Raw genomic sequence first — 13504 nt, 5'->3', positions numbered from 1 at the left:
CACGTTCGACGAATCCTTTCACATCCAGCACCCCAGGTGGGGCTACCGGAGGTACATCAAACATTTTTTCCACGCCACCCAGAGTAAATAAACTTTCCTTTCAAGAATTAGCCCACCAACGTACGCCCAAACTAGTAACTCCCAACACGCTCAAGGAACTTCTAATAGATTGTAGATATGACCCTGTGCCCGGAAAAGGGGACGAAATGATGCTAGCATCATTACGTATCCGACGAGCTGCTATATATTTAGGGAAGCTACCAGGAATGACTACACACTTAGAAAATATATATCACTTTGTCCAGTCAGGGCGAGATCCTGAGAGTATTAACAGAGCCCTGGAGTACCAAAAAGTGGAAATACAGGGGGAACTGTTACGTTTCCTCATAAATTGTGTGATCAGAAATCAAGACCAACCAGGGGTAAATCCGAAAGAAATGCAAATTCTTACCACATGGAGTCAGAATATATCAGAGGGGAGACATGATAAACGATCATGTATAGTAGCTATGTGCCGAAAGATCCGCAAAGAAATAGAACGAATACACGAAGAAAGATTAGCAGTAGACGAACCTGAACAAACCGAAGAGGAGGAAGAATTAGAACTGCCCACATGACAGTTAGAAACCATGGCCTATGTAGGTAGAGGAAGATCTTGCAATAATACTAGATGCTTCACTGATCCGATACGTCCGGTACGTCCAGATAATAGCAGAAATTTCCAAACTCCTATAATAAATATAAGGTCCCCCGAACATTCGTTCCAAGTCGCCGACAACCTACTCCGAGAACGAAGGGGTTATCATATACTCGATTCTATGGACGAACAAGAATTAGCCAGGTCAGCCGTTCATTGGGTTGATAGTCCCGGAAAATATAGTGATGATACATTAGCACACACGTTTTTGAACCTCGCCCCAGATGAACAGCGTTTAGCTGGTATCTATATGATTCAACAACTCCTTATATTATATAAAAGCCAACACTCCGATCCTGGTCCCTTACCTGATATATTGACTAAATTACTCACGAATAAATGGAGAGGTTCAGGTACTGAGCTAATTAGAGAAATACTAGAATCCAGAAAGCAGTACATTCTTTTTGTATGTCCCGAACATGTTTCACTGCCCATCAAGGAAAGAACGACGTACTATATGGATAGACAGAATCCCTTACGCGAAGTGCACCCGATAAAAGGTGATGACAATCAGTTTAAACGTGTGTTTGTATACACACCCATATCTAAAATAGAACTATTGGAAATGAAGAAGGTGGTACCCAGTCATGACAAAGACCCAGCGGGTTTCCACTGAGAAATTAAAGACATGTTGCTCATGGGAGAGTATACCTACCCCGACATTATGACAAAATTGAAGGTATTAATGCCTGCGGGCATTTATGAAAAACTCAAGGAAAAGGATTGGGAGGTGGGAGACCAAAAGATAGATTGGACAGCATTAGAAAACGAAGAAAAAGCTCGAGGTCCAGGTGCAGGGCTTGGGGAGAAGACCAAAACACTACCAGGTTTACTAGTACAGGTACTACCACGTTTATTAACTACGAAAAAGGAAGACTGGGGTGCAATCTCAGCCTGTAAACAAAAACCAGACGAGGACACTAGTGATTTCTACGCCCGATTCGAAAAATGTTTTGGTATAAATAGTGGAATAAAAGCAAGTAGCGAGTCGTATCCACATCTGTTTGTGACAAAGTTAGTTGAAAATTCTTTGCCCCAAGTTAAGAATAGAGTATTGAAATTCGAGAGTACCTGGCAAGGTAACACTCCGTCACAAATGTTACAAATGTTACAGTACCATCACAATAGAATTAGAGAGGAACAAGAACATGAACAAAGACGCATGAAAGACACGAAAATGAAAATGCTAGTTTCCCAGACAGTTCCAGCTGACGGTCATAAAAAGGGTATGACACAGTCCAGTGTTTCAACAGGTCCTGTAAAAGGGACATGCAACTATTGTAAACAGCCAGGTCATTATGTACACGATTGTCCAGTTTTAAAACATAATATCGCCACAGGTAATACAAAAGAAAGACCACGGCCACCTAGACAGGATCAGAACCAACAAGGAGCCCCGCAGCATGCACAGTCCATGCCAGCTCCGCAACAGTCCCTGCCGGCTCCACCATCGCAGCCTATTGCTGCCACCCAAACAACGACACGACAGATGTACCAGACCGCACAGTATGACTATCCTGATTATCAACGATACTCATGAAACAGCCTAGAGAGGGAAGTTGGCTTACCCCTTATTGAGGTCCCTGTAGATCAAGAAGGACCTTATGTACACAGTGAACTATTAGGCCAAGATAGAAAATTTTTACTTGATACAGGGGCAAGCCGAACAACAATAAAACGTAGTGAAGTTCCAGGGGCACCCCTCTCAGGCTCACAGAATATTTCCCTTGGCTTTTCAGGAAAACCTATTGTTAACGAAGTATCACAGCCTCTTCCCCTTACGATTGGTCCTTTGACACGAACTACAGATTTATTGCTTACTAAATCATGCCCAGAAAACTTGTTAGGTATAAAAACTTTGAAAGCTCTAGGAGCTATAATATGTTGTTCTCCGGAAGGAGTAAGATTGTTTTTACGTGATTTCAAAGGGCACTATGTGTCCCGAGACATGGATCACCGACTGCAGACTTTACCCACACATTTATGGGCACAAGGCCCTACAGATGTTGGTTGCATGAACATTACACCATATCGAGTCACACTAAAGGCAGGAGTGGTACTACCACGAATGCGACAATACAAGTTACCACCAGATGCTGTAGTGGCTTTACTGCAAATCATTGACGAACTTATTACCCAAGGAGTGGTTGTGGAAACAGACTCCAATGTATGTAATTCACCGATAATTCCGATTCTTAAACGAACTGATCCAAAGGCCCCGCCAGTATATCGATTAGTCACTGATCTGCGCGAATTAAATAAATGTATTGTACCACAATACCCCGTAGTTCCAGACATTTCTTCATTACTGACAGCTATTGATTCCGAAGCAACATTCTTTACTGTAATTGATCTCAAGAATGCCTTTTTCAGCGTCCCAATAGATCCGGAAAGCCAATACTTGTTCGGATTTAGTTTAAATGGACGAAGCTTTAAATTCACACGCGCACCCCAAGGATTCACAGAAAGCCCCAGCATCTATAGCCAAGCACTGAAACGAGAACTTGACAGTATACACATGCCAGTCAACACTGCCCTGCTTCAATATGTCGATGATCTGCTGATCACCGCTAGAAGCGAACCTGAATGTGAAAAAGCCTCACTGACGGTTTTACATTTTTTGGCCGAAAAGGGGCACAAGGTGTCCCCTTCTAAACTGCAATTCTGTGTCCAGCGAGTTGTTTACCTTGGTCACTCGCTGTCCAAGGAGGGAAGGCAGCTTACACCAGATCGCATCCAGTTAATTGCTAACATGCCAATACCCAAGACACAAAAGGAGGTGCGGGCTTTTATAGGCCTCACTTCATATTGTAGGCAGTGGATCCCTCAGTATGCATTTCTAGCAAAACCACTCATTCAGTTGACAACACAGGAGGCAGCCACATCGACTGTCCTCCCTTGGACTCAGGAACATACACAAGCTTTTGAAAGCCTAAAGAAAGCTTTATGTCAAGCGCCTGTTTTAGCAACACCATGTTACAATAAACATTTTACACTCTTTGTTACAGAACGCGAAGGTACTGCTTTGTCAGTACTCACTCAGGAACAAGCAGGATCACACAAACCGTGTGCTTATTTTTCTAGTACATTAGATCCCGTAGCTCAGGCTCTGCCTGCGTGCCTGAAATCAGTGGCAGCAACAGCTTTAGCAATTAGACAAAGCGATGCCATAGTGTTAGGACACCAATTGACAGTACAAGTACCACATGCAGTAGAGGTCCTCTTGAACCGCACACAGACACAACACTTGACTATAGCACGACTCACTGGTTACGAATTAACATTGTTTCAGCCACATATAGAAATCAGACGTTGTAGTACATTGAATCCTGCCACACTGTTACCAGTAAACGGAACAGACCCACTTGCACATGATTGTATTGAAATTATCACTATCACGACGAAACCTAGACAAGACTTGACAGACGTCCCATTGTCAGATCCAGACCTGACGTTGTATGTAGATGGGTCATGTATGAGAACAAGTACAGGAGAGTTAGTAGCCGCGTATGCAGTCACAACAGATACTGAAGTTATTGAAACAAATCGCATAAATACCTTGTCCGCTCAAGTAGCAGAGCTCGTCGCTCTGACACAAGCCTGTATTCAAGCTACGAATAAAAAAGTCAACATTTATACTGATTCACGTTATGCATTCGGAGTTGTACATGACTTCGGCGTGCTGTGGCGAGAGAGAGGTTATTTAACTTCTCACGGTACCCACATTCAGCACGGACCCCTTATTCATGCCTTACTAGATGCAATACATCTACCCACTGCAATATCAATTATGAAATGTAAAGCTCATACGAAAGTTACTGATATCATTTCCCAAGGCAATGATTTAGCTGACAGAACAGCTAAACAGACTGCTCAAACCCACACGTCTGACATGACAAAGACAATAGTTCCGACACCAACACATTGCATGACGGTTAAGGATCCCGCTCTTGACGTAATTGACATACAGACACATGCTACACCAGATGAAATAAAGAAATGGACTGAATTAGGAGGGACCCAAACGGATCAAGGATGGATGACGAAGGAAAAATCTGTGTGGTTCCTTCCTGATTCAATGGTCCAAGTTATCATTAACACTGTACATAGTCCAGCGCACCTAGGAGAAAAAGCTATGCTAGACAGCATTCAACACATTTGGTTCAACAAACATTTACGAGCAGCAGCTAAACAAAAAGTCCGCCTCCTGATCACTCTTTTGAAGTCCTCCAGATGGATTATATCCAGATGGAACGATGTCGAGGATTCAAATATGTTCTCGTAGTTGTCTGTGCTCTTTCCCGTTGGACAGAGGCATACCCGGTTTCAGATTACACTGCCCTGACTACTGCCAAACAGTTGGTTCGAGAATTCTTCCCACGATACGGTTTACCACGTGTTGTCTACTCAGATAACGGCCAGCCGTTCTCCTCCGAACTAATGAAACACGTTTCACTTTTGTTAGGCTATCAGTGGAAATTCCACTGTGTCCGACACCCCGAGGCAGCAGGTCTCGTGGAACGACATAATCAAACTCTGAAAATTAGATTGTCCAAAATATGTAGAGAGAAAGGTGTCGACTGGGTAGTAGCCTTACCAGTTGCACTCTTTTACATGAGAATGGTAGCGCACTCTCGAACAGGGCTATCCCCTTATGAGGTGGTCTTTGGTAGACCACCAAATATGTGGGGGACGCCTATACCACGAAAAATAACTGATGTTGACTGTAACATGCTGACAGATTACTTGGCTTCCTTGATGTCTGCACTACAATCTTGTCGTTCACAGGTAGCTGCAGCCTTTCCCGACAACACCGAGGTGAAACCCCATGACGTAATTCCAGGGGATCTGGTGTTAGTGAGGAACTTTGACCGGAAGTCCCAGCTGGATCCTAGGTGGAGATCGCCTTAACAACGAGGACAGCCGTGAAGATCGAAGGTCGAAAAGGCTGGATACATTCAAGTCATATCAAGAAATTTCATGGACTACCGTCCGATGTAAATGACACACCTTGCGTGTCTTCACCGATTGACTCAAAGCTTCCTTTGGTTGAACTGAATGACAAAGAACAATACAGACTAAAATTAAGGTCCACCAAGTCAGACAATTTGATTGTTTAAGTCCTCGACAACACCGAGGTGAAACCCCATGACGTAATTCCAGGGGATCTGGTGTTAGTGAGGAACTTTGACCGGAAGTCCCAGCTGGATCCTAGGTGGAGATCGCCTCAACTCGTATTGTTAACAACGAGGACAGCCGTGAAGATCGAAGGTCGAAAAGGCTGGATACATTCAAGTCATATCAAGAAATTTCATGGACTACCGTCCGATGTAAATGACACACCTTGCGTGTCTTCACCGATTGACTCAAAGCTTCCTTTGGTTGAACTGAATGACAAAGAACAATACAGACTAAAATTAAGGTCCACCAAGTCAGACAATTTGATTGTTTAAGTCCTCTCCAAGGTGAATCGGTCGAATTTGTCCCTGACATGAATCCCCTAGACCTGAATAGAGAAAGACACCGAAGGAAGCGAATGAAACAACATGCGTACTATAAATCACTGCGTAGTCATTGCACAGTGACGTTATTAATTTTGTTTTTCTTATGTCTTTTAATAATAGCTGCAAGTATATTGTTGCACATATATTATCCTATTTCTAAACATGCTCATAATGTTACTGCTGAACATTCTTTTAGTGAATTTCCCCCGCATGAGTTGTCATATAGATTTGCGCTGCGCAACAACACTTTTATTAGTATGTTACATCATTCCCATCAGGTTAGCAATGCTACAAATTGTTGGATATGTGGCCGACTCCCTCCCTATCAGAACTATAAAGGAATTCTGCCTCTCTTCCCATACCCGTTCACACACAATGGCTCCTGTGGAGCATGGTTTAGTCTAATTAATTCCCAAGATTCGAATTCCGCAGTTTATCAAGACAACTGGGTATGGGGAAACCTGCACTTAGTTTTACTTAAAGTCTGCTACCCTGACAAGAAGGGACTTCCCAAAAGAACAGGAACTGATCTAGAAAATGAAGTATATGGATTAGGTAATTTCACGCTTAATCTCATGATCCTGAATGTCGAATCCGAACCTGCACCAATTTTGTCCGCTATGTCAGTATTTCCAGTTAAAGGTGAATTATGTATAAGAAAGAATGGCTCTATACACATGGGCCACAGTAAATGCACCACTGTAATAGAATTCAGTGATCAAGGCAAGTCTACATTTAGAGCTTCTCGCCATTCCTACTTTGTATGTGGTCAGACTACATATATACGTTTGCCTCTAGATTGGGATGGTACCTGCTACATTGGATTCCTTTTGCCACCTGTTTTCTTAGCTCCTCCTGATTATCATAGAAATACTCATTTAGTACACAATAGAGAACGGAGAGATCTCCCAATAGTCGATTACACTGAGACAGCATGGGAAAAATACACAGATTTCAATAAAGGTCTCTTTCCCTATATAGGTACAGTTACCAATAGTAAGCTGATACGTAGATTAACCAGAACCCTTGAAGCAGTAGTGAACGAAACTATTTCCGCCTTAGGCAATTTAACAGAAGAGCAGTCTGCTATGCGGATTGTTGTGCTTCAAAATCGTCTTGTCCTTGACGTCATCCTGGCCGATAGGGGCGGAGCTTGTAGGGTCATCGGATCAAGCTGTTGCATTTTCATACCAGAAAATTCGCCATCTGTATATAAAGCCATAACTCGCCTTCATAAGATTGTAAGCCAGATACACCAGAATCCAGGCACCTGGACTTGGTCCAGTTGGTTTTGGAGTGTATTATCTACCTTTGGATGGAGGGTCCTATCCTTCCTAGGTATTGGCTTTCTCATACTATTCAGTTGCTGTTTATGCCTACAATGTGGACCAGCGATTTGTGGTCTGTGTGCCACCTCGTGTATCCCACATCCAAGTTTTCATTCAAGATTCCGGAAGAAGAAAGAAGAACAAATGATGCTATATGAACAGATCAACGGATTGATGAAGATTGATATCTCTTAAGGACAAGTAGGGGACAAGGAGGGAATGTGGAAATATGGATTTTTATGGTCAGTTATGTCCCCTATCTTGGACCCCAACGGTTTCATGTATAAACCATAAGTACATGTATGTTTCCTCCAGTTCCAGTTATGAAGACGCAAACACATGTGCGTCCACCGTCAACATGTCCTCTTTCAGATCCGCCATGAATGGGCCGGATATTCTATTCCTAAATATGAAAGGCCACCGGCTTTATATGGTTCACTTATCCCATTTTACAGTTCAGACGAGTAGGCCCTGATTCTGCCATCAAGTCTTTTCTGCCTTCTGCCTCTGAAAGCTCCAGTCTGAGCTCGCCTCTGTACCCATGAACTTTGTCCTACTCCCTGCGCGGCTAACGGTGCCTGACTCCAGCCTGTTGCCTGCCAAAAACTGTATTTCACCTTCAAGATTATCTGCTTTGCTCCGCTCCCTATCCAATACATTCCTGTCTAGTAGTTTAAGTAAACATTCTCCCAGCTACCGAGCAAAGGGCCCGGCTTCTCTGTCTTCATGCAAGTAATTAATAGCCCTATTACTATGGAAGATTTCTGCCCTCGCATCTAGTGTAGACACTTAGACGCTTGTACACGCACTAACGGACAGTATAGTCAATATAGAATAAGATTCTGTCCTAAGAAACCTTTCTTTCTGGATAACACAGTTCTTTAAACATAGGATATTAGATATGATTTGGGATTAGGTTGACATAACCCCAGACTTCTGTCTCCACATGTAGAGCTAAATGTCAAGTCCCCTTCATCCCCTAGTTACACGTCAATCACACGTCATGCTGCTACGCGCGCATCTCTGCCAAGTATTTCTGCTGACATTGCGAAACAATGTTAATTCGTAACCAGTGAGTCGTGCTATAGTCAAGTGTTGTGTCTGTGTGCGGTTCAAGAGGACCTCTACTGCATGTGGTACTTGTACTGTCAATTGGTGTCCTAACACTATGGCATCGCTTTGTCTAATTGCTGAAGCTGTTGCTGCCACTGATTTCAGGCACGCAGGCAGAGCCTTAGCTACGGGATCTAATGTACTAGAAAAATAAGCACACGGTTTGTGTGATCCTGCTTGTTCCTGAGTGAGTACTGACAAAGCAGTACCTTCGCGTTCTGTAACAAAGAGTGTAAAATGTTTATTGTAACATGGTGTTGCTAAAACAGGCGCTTGACATAAAGCTTTCTTTAGGCTTTCAAAAGCTTGTGTATGTTCCTGAGTCCAAGGGAGGACAGTCGATGTGGCTGCCTCCTGTGTTGTCAACTGAATGAGTGGTTTTGCTAGAAATGCATACTGAGGGATCCACTGCCTACAATATGAAGTGAGGCCTATAAAAGCCCGCACCTCCTTTTGTGTCTTGGGTATTGGCATGTTAGCAATTAACTGGATGCGATCTGGTGTAAGCTGCCTTCCCTCCTTGGACAGCGAGTGACCAAGGTAAACAACTCGCTGGACACAGAATTGCAGTTTAGAAGGGGACACCTTGTGCCCCTTTTCGGCCAAAAAATGTAAAACCGTCAGTGAGGCTTTTTCACATTCAGGTTCGCTTCTAGCGGTGATCAGCAGATCATCGACATATTGAAGCAGGGCAGTGTTGACTGGCATGTGTATACTGTCAAGTTCTCGTTTCAGTGCTTGGCTATAGATGCTGGGGCTTTCTGTGAATCCTTGGGGTGCGCGTGTGAATTTAAAGCTTCGTCCATTTAAACTAAATCCGAACAAGTATTGGCTTTCCGGATCTATTGGGACGCTGAAAAAGGCATTCTTGAGATCAATTACAGTAAAGAATGTTGCTTCGGAATCAATAGCTGTCAGTAATGAAGAAATGTCTGGAACTACGGGGTATTGTGGTACAATACATTTATTTAATTCGCGCAGATCAATGACTAATCGATATACTGGCGGGGCCTTTGGATCAGTTCGTTTAAGAATCGGAATTATCGGTGAATTACATACATTGGAGTCTGTTTCCACAATCACTCCTTGGGTAATAAGTTCGTCAATGATTTGCAGTAAAGCCACTACAGCATCTGGTGGTAACTTGTATTGTCGCATTCGTGGTAGTACCACTCCTGCCTTTAGTGTGACTCGATATGGTGTAATGTTCATGCAACCAACATCTGTAGGGCCTTGTGCCCATAAATGTGTGGGTAAAGTCTGCAGTCGGTGATCCATGTCTCGGGACACATAGTGCCCTTTGAAATCACGTAAAAACAATCTTACTCCTTCCGGAGAACAACATATTATAGCTCCTAGAGCTTTCAAAGTTTTTATACCTAACAAGTTTTCTGGGCATGATTTAGTAAGCAATAAATCTGTAGTTCGTGTCAAAGGACCAATCGTAAGGGGAAGAGGCTGTGATACTTCGTTAACAATAGGTTTTCCTGAAAAGCCAAGGGAAATATTCTGTGAGCCTGAGAGGGGTGCCCCTGGAACTTCACTACGTTTTATTGTTGTTCGGCTTGCCCCTGTATCAAGTAAAAATTTTCTATCTTGGCCTAATAGTTCACTGTGTACATAAGGTCCTTCTTGATCTACAGGGACCTCAATAAGGGGTAAGCCAACTTCCCTCTCTAGGCTGTTTCATGAGTATCGTTGATAATCAGGATAGTCATACTGTGCGGTCTGGTACATCTGTCGTGTCGTTGTTTGGGTGGCAGCAATAGGCTGCGATGGTGGAGCCGGCAGGGACTGTTGCGGAGCTGGCATGGACTGTGCATGCTGCGGGGCTCCTTGTTGGTTCTGATCCTGTCTAGGTGGCCGTGGTCTTTCTTTTGTATTACCTGTGGCGATATTATGTTTTAAAACTGGACAATCGTGTACATAATGACCTGGCTGTTTACAATAGTTGCATGTCCCTTTTACAGGACCTGTTGAAACACTGGACTGTGTCATACCCTTTTTATGACCGTCAGCTGGAACTGTCTGGGAAACTAGCATTTTCATTTTCGTGTCTTTCATGCGTCTTTGTTCATGTTCTTGTTCCTCTCTAATTCTATTGTGATGGTACTGTAACATTTGTAACATTTGTGACGGAGTGTTACCTTGCCAGGTACTCTCGAATTTCAATACTCTATTCTTAACTTGGGGCAAAGAATTTTCAACTAACTTTGTCACAAACAGATGTGGATACGACTCGCTACTTGCTTTTATTCCACTATTTATACCAAAACATTTTTCGAATCGGGCGTAGAAATCACTAGTGTCCTCGTCTGGTTTTTGTTTACAGGCTGAGATTGCACCCCAGTCTTCCTTTTTCGTAGTTAATAAACGTGGTAGTACCTGTACTAGTAAACCTGGTAGTGTTTTGGTCTTCTCCCCAAGCCCTGCACCTGGACCTCGAGCTTTTTCTTCGTTTTCTAATGCTGTCCAATCTATCTTTTGGTCTCCCACCTCCCAATCCTTTTCCTTGAGTTTTTCATAAATGCCCGCAGGCATTAATACCTTCAATATTGTCATAATGTCGGGGTAGGTATACTCTCCCATGAGCAACATGTCTTTAATTTCTCGGTGGAAACCCGCTGGGTCTTTGTCATGACTGGGTACCACCTTCTTCATTTCCAATAGTTCTATTTTAGATATGGGTGTGTATACAAACACACGTTTAAACTGATTGTCATCACCTTTTATCGGGTGCACTTCGCGTAAGGGATTCTGTCTATCCATATAGTACGTCGTTCTTTCCTTGATGGGCAGTAAAACATGTTCGGGACATACAAAAAGAATGTACTGCTTTCTGGATTCTAGTATTTCTCTAATTAGCTCAGTACCTGAACCTCTCCATTTATTCGTGAGTAATTTAGTCAATATATCAGGTAAGGGACCAGGATCGGAGTGTTGGCTTTTATATAATATAAGGAGTTGTTGAATCATATAGATACCAGCTAAACGCTGTTCATCTGGGGCGAGGTTCAAAAACGTGTGTGCTAATGTATCATCACTATATTTTCCGGGACTATCAACCCAATGAACGGCTGACCTGGCTAATTCTTGTTCGTCCATAGAATCGAGTATATGATAACCCCTTCGTTCTCGGAGTAGGTTGTCGGCGACTTGGAACGAATGCCCGGGGGAACTTATATTTATTATAGGAGTTTGGAAATTTCTGCTATTATCTGGACGTACCGGACGTATCGGATCAGTGAAGCATCTAGTATTATTGCAAGATCTTCCTCTACCTACATAGGCCATGGTTTCTAACTGTCCTGTGGGCAGTTCTAATTCTTCCTCCTCTTCGGTTTGTTCAGGTTCGTCTACTGCTAATCTTTCTTCGTGTATTCGTTCTATTTCTTTGCGGATCTTTCGGCACATAGCTACTATACATGATCGTTTATCATGTCTCCCCTCTGATATATTCTGACTCCATGTGGTAAGAATTTGCATTTCTTTCGGATTTACCCCTGGTTGGTCTTGATTTCTGATCACACAATTTATGAGGAAACGTAACAGTTCCCCCTGTATTTCCACTTTTTGGTACTCCAGGGCTCTGTTAATACTCTCAGGATCTCGCCCTGACTGGACAAAGTGATATATATTTTCTAAGTGTGTAGTCATTCCAGGTAGCTTCCCTAAATATATAGCAGCTCGTCGGATACGTAATGATGCTAGCATCATTTCGTCCCCTTTTCCGGGCACAGGGTCATATCTACAATCTATTAGAAGTTCCTTGAGCGTGTTGGGAGTTACTAGTTTGGGCGTACGTTGGTGGGCTAATTCTTGAAAGGAAAGTTTATTTACTCTGGGTGGCGTGGAAAAAATGTTTGATGTACCTCCGGTAGCCCCACCTGGGGTGCTGGATGTGAAAGGATTCGTCGAACGTGATATAGCAACTATAGGTGTGGATACAGATGTCGAAGCAGATGTGCTTGCCTGAACTTGTGTCGGAGTTTGCTGTTGCGGAGGTACAGACGGAAGAGGGTCTTGGCGTTGAACCCCCTCTGCAGGCGGTCTATGTGGCGCAGCATTAGCATACTCGGGAGCTGCGTCGTCTAAATAAGAGGAAAGAAAAACATCTTCTGCGGTTCTGGGATGCCCTTTGGGATGTACCTTTATCGGAAACAATGGGGGTGGCAAGTCTTTTGGTATCTCCGGAGTAGCCTTAGGTAATCCTTCGGCCAGGAGAGGATACATACCATTCATAAGGGCATTTCGTTGTCTGTCTACTTGTTCTGATTTTACTCGAGTACCTTCTTCAATTAATATATTTTCTCGAACTTTATTTAAATTCTCCTTACTCTTCTCTTCCTGCCTACGTGCTTTTTCTGTACGTCTATACGATTCTTTACGCCATAATTCAATGGCGTCTTTCTGTGATTGTCTAGCTTTCTTTTTCCATAATTCTTCCTCTACTTTCACGATGCAATCTGCATCCCAGGTCCCAGCTGCGGGCCACCTCTGACTTTCTGGTAATTCCTTGGTGTAGTCTACCCATAAATCAAGAAATAATATGGCGTCTAGGCCATGTTTATGATACATAAAGTACCCTGGAGTGTCCCTAGGAGGAATGGGAACAGCTTCTTCGAGTACCCCTTTTCTAGTTTTGATCTGTCTTAATTTCGAAAAGAGCGGCATTTTGAGAACTGATCTGATCTGATACCTAATTTTGAACACGTTAAATACAACAAAACACAATAATGAACAGTCATTCACACCACAATATGCAGAACGTATTTAAAACATTTAACATTTAACATTTAATGAACAACAATGATGGCCATTCACTAAGCATAATACTCGATACTAACTAGATAATTCTGACT

This window comes from Triturus cristatus, chromosome 2_2 (assembly GCF_964204655.1).
Source record: "Triturus cristatus chromosome 2_2, aTriCri1.1, whole genome shotgun sequence".
NCBI classification, from domain to species: domain Eukaryota; kingdom Metazoa; phylum Chordata; class Amphibia; order Caudata; family Salamandridae; genus Triturus; species Triturus cristatus.
The sequence above is the reverse complement of the archived record's forward strand: the minus strand, read 5'-3'. Positions refer to the sequence as shown.